Below are 4,459 nucleotides of genomic sequence, written 5' to 3'. Positions count from 1 at the left end.
CCTATGAAAGATATGACTGGGAAAGTTATATTTAGCTTGGAACAAACTTCCACTAAGAGCAGCACTGAGGAAATTGGGCTCAGTTTCACAATCCGACTGATTAGCTTTTGAAAATCATGTACTGAAGCCATAAAATATGCTCATAAAGTGTTCATACAAGCAAGGATTTTCTGAGCATATGCATTTGGCTAAGTTAGCTACAGTGAAACAGAATACTGCAAAATGTACAGTGGCTCTCTGCGTAGTAAACCAAGTGTCTTGTTTCTTGATACATGTACAGTAAGGCATCATCTTTGATGTTTTTAAAAATGCATGCAATATAACTGCTGGTTATTATTAAAATACAGGGAAGGGATTATATTTTATATACATTCTGAAATAATAAAGGCATATTTAGTCATAACAACATGAAAATACCATTTGAGAATGAAAAGCCTGCAGTGTATTACGCATGCATTCTGAAGAAAACATGATTATGTGTTTGAGAGTGGAGCCAGGTGCTCAGAAAACGAAACATTCCATTGTATTGGAAATGCATGTGGGCTTCAGGATCAACTGATCAACTCTAATCTGGTAATTCTAGGACCTGTGGTCTTAACATTACTTGAATTTTTCTGTTTTGGTTGGGGTTTGGTTTTGGGTTTGTTTTTTTTCCTGGAGTAATTTCACTTTCTTACTCAACAAATGGGAATGCATTGATTTCCCTTTTTAGAAAGATAATTTGTTCGATGTTGACTGAACTGTGTGACTGGATTAAACTTACATAATGTGTCTTTCAGAGAGTGACTAATTGGAATTTACTGCAAGTCGTAGATGACTTTTAAATCAATTCTGTGAAGGCTTCATAATCAGACTTACTGATTGGGAGATTAGTACCAGAAAATACGCATACATTATCCAGCTCACACTGAGAGCAGATAGTGCTCCAGAGAACAGCTGTTTCTCCTGCACCCTGAAGGACTACTCCAGGGGAAAGTAAAGAAAGTGGAGTCCCAGCAGGGCCTAGACTGAACCACTCCTACAGCTGAGGTTTTGCAACAAATGGGAACATTTGAAATAGCACATTACAGTCTTTTATTCCTTCCCCCCCCCCCAACTTCAGTCTATATGTAACTTGTAGAACCTCTAAACAGATGTCATGGTTTAAAGGCTGTTGTGTTGCTGAGTTTGACTTTTTAGTGCTTAAATCACTAAAATGTACAGGACCAAGGCTGCTCTAGTTGCATGCTCTGCTGAGAAGTTGCTCAGCTGTTGCTTCCAGTCATTCCATTTTCAGTTCACCTCAGTCCTGTGAAATCACGTCCTGAAATTAAATTTAAGAATAACAGCCTTGCAGTTTCCTTCCTCATGGAGTCTGCCCAGCATATTCCTCCCTGCATGTGCGATTGTGATTGCAAATGTTTGTCACACACAATTGCTAAAAAAAATAAAATAAAAAAATTTTAAAAAAATTAAGAGTTAGGAAAGTAAATTACTTTCCTCTTCAGATTTTTACCTCTTTTTCATCCAGTATGTAGCAGACAGTATCTTCAGGCAGAGCAAGTTACAAAGATAATTTGTTGGAAAATGAAAGGCTCTGGAGAGGAGACTTTGCTGGCAGGTGGGAGTGCAGGAGGCACTGGTGGAGAGCAGGCAGTGAATCAAAAGCCAGCCCAAGGTGTAAGAAGAGGAGCAGGACCTGCAGGCTACAGGCACCAGAGACAGCACAGAGAGTCTGGAGCAGGAGAGTGCCTTGGGAGTGGATAGCTTGATCGCTTCCTGCAGGATTTGAGTTAAGCCCCAGGTCCCTGACTTCACTGGTTTGCTCTCAGGGCTGACTCATCTCTGCAGTGACTAGGGCTGCCTGAGGACAGTGGCTCCCTCTCTCTTACTTTGTTATCTCACATACTAAAAAGTTAAAGATCTGGACCTGCCTGATGACCCAAACTGATGTCAGGAAGGTGTGTACAACAGAAATTTCGTTCTTCTGTTTGGTTTTTGAAATAAGGGATTTGGTGTGTGTAAAGAAAAGCATTGCTTTGCAAAGCCAAACACCCAAAGTTAGGCAATGGCAGAAGAATGAGCATACCCATTATAAAATTGTGTCATCTACAAGCAGTTGTATAAATTTTAATTTTTCAGTTGCTAGCTTTATGGCTTTAACTTTGTTTGAATCTCTGTTTCTGGTGTACGCTGCTGTAGAGCATATAGCCCAGGCAAATGGCTGTGAGGGTAGGTGGTGAGCCCAGGACTCCTTTATTTGTAAACAGCAGAAAATGCTGTACATTGAACAATGGGAAGCTGATTTATGTCAAACCAATAAGCAGTCTCTGTTAGAGTACTGTAACACAAGGCCATGTTAAAATTAAAATTCATAATCATATAACTACCTTCCAGATTATAACACATTTTCATAATTACAATCATGAGATAGGACCTTTCCCTGTTGGGCAGTTTTGCTTACCTTTTTATTGGCATTCTTAGATTTAATTTTCCAGGATCCAGAGATCTGTTTCTACTAGCATGACTCTAAAGTGCCATTGGAAATAACTCAGTTCCTCAGAATTAGGAAAAGGGAAGCTGACAATTAAGGAGTAAGTATGCCAAAACCCAGATATGTGCTCTAGAGTGATTGAAAGGGGAATTCAACCTGCTTTACCTTGCTTCTTAAGTGGAATTACACAAAATAATGAGTTGATTCTGATAGTAAATTTATTGTTGAAAATCACTGCATTATTTATTTTCAACAAATTCCATTTTCAAAGAATTTATTTCCAATATGAAGCTTTGGTGATGCATTTTTTCCCTTAAAAAATAAGAGGAATTTTGGGTTGCAGAGAAAAGTGTAATGAAACATTTTTAGAAATCATGATGCACTTCCTGAGCCTGTTGTCACTCATAGTTGTTTGGAGAGGATGACTCCTCTGGGGCAGGTGTAGGTCCACCTTGTTCCATGAGGATTTGCATCTTTAATTCTTGGGAATTAAACCATGAAGTGACTTTAGCGGAAAGGAAAGGAAAGGAAAGGAAAGGAAAGGGAAAAAGGGCTGCTCCCCCGAGTCCATGCTATTTTCACACTTCGTGTAGATAGTGTTAGTTTTTGTCATCTCCGTTTTCTTGATCTTCTGTTGCCATGGAGTGTTAATACACTTGCAGTGATGGACAGAAAAATGCCAGAGGAGCATTCGCCTGCATTAGAAGGCGGTGGTTAAAAGCAAGACAAGCAGACTGAGGTAGTAGTTGGAAAAGTATTTCTTTATAGGATGGATCAAGCAGCCTCCTGCCTGTATTGAAACCAGGAACTGAGTCAGACCCTTGTATGAGCAGCCAGTAATGCCTGACAGCATTCTCCTGTATGATCAGGAGATCAGTGTTTCAATTATTAGCTGTATTGCAGACTAGTGTTTAGTGCAGCACCAGCTTTGATCCTTAATCTCTGCACCATGACCCTATGCTGAAACCCAGCAGATTGTTAAAACCTGTCGGGAAGGTTATGGGTGGCCACACAAGGGAACAGAAGAGAGGCTCCCAGTGAGCACTAATCTCAGCTGTATTGTCAGGGCTGTGCTGAACTGGAACACTGTGATCCAGCTGCAAAGCACATACCAATTCCATCCAGAAGCTTGTGACAAACTGTGCTTGTCGTCGGTTTCTGACTCAGGAGAGATAAAAATACCTCGGCTGCAGCAGGGAGAGCGGTAGCAGTGCGGCAGGCTGTGCAGGGGGAGGGAGGGCTGCGCGCCGCTCTCTGCACAGGCAGGGAGGGAAAGGTCCCTGGCGCCCTGCATCTCACCCAGCCCCACGCTGTAAAGCTTCGCTGTGCTCAGATCAAGGGTCCGTTCTTGCTGTCTCTGGCAAAGACAGATCACAAATGCTTGGAGAGCGCCAGGAGGCAAGGGGCAGAGTGGCCATCGCGGTGATCCCTGCCGGCTGGCAGCGCTCAGCTGCAGGGAGCCGGGCTGCCCCGGTGGGCAGCTCCGGTGGGTATGGCACAGTCTGCCCTGCTCCTTCGGGAGCCCCTTGGGTCTGGCTCCGTGGTAGTTGAGGTCAAGGCTTTAATGGTTGTGTGGAATAGTTTGTGTGAGGGCTGGCCAGAACCAGACTGCCCTGTGCACATTTCATCGTCAGTTGTATCCGTCCGAAGTTCAGGTTTCATTTCAGTGGGAGACTGTGGCCATTCACCTTCTATCAAGATCTGTAAATTTGTAAAGAGAGGCGTCAGCAGCAGTAGGGGGTTTAGGTCTTTGCTGGATGGAGCGCTGCAATGAACTTGGGGTGACATTCGTGTTAACCTCCCTACAAGATGTGAGATCGGTGAGCATGTTTTCACACGAAAAGTACTGAAAAACGTAATTTTAAGGGAAGAGTGGTATCCATCAGCGGTCGCATTACCCGCTCCTGGCCGTACGCCCTGGTGCACAGGCCACGTCACACGGGGGGTTCGGGGAGAGCCGCTTCCCGCGGGTCCCCCGGGCTGCTG

At 43.5% G+C, this 4,459-nt stretch overlaps 1 protein-coding gene across 2 annotated transcripts in view; it reads left to right on the top strand.

Annotated features, from left to right (window-relative positions):
* CHN1 (chimerin 1) overlaps positions 1–4,459 on the top strand; it is a 90,100-nt gene that overhangs the window by 56,544 nt on the left and 29,097 nt on the right. The gene's annotated exons all lie outside the window — the stretch shown is intronic.

The sequence above is a fragment of the Geospiza fortis genome, unplaced genomic scaffold, assembly GCF_000277835.1.
Source record: "Geospiza fortis unplaced genomic scaffold, GeoFor_1.0 scaffold112, whole genome shotgun sequence".
Taxonomy (NCBI): domain Eukaryota; kingdom Metazoa; phylum Chordata; class Aves; order Passeriformes; family Thraupidae; genus Geospiza; species Geospiza fortis.
The sequence above is the reverse complement of the archived record's forward strand: the minus strand, read 5'-3'. Positions and strand labels throughout refer to the sequence as shown.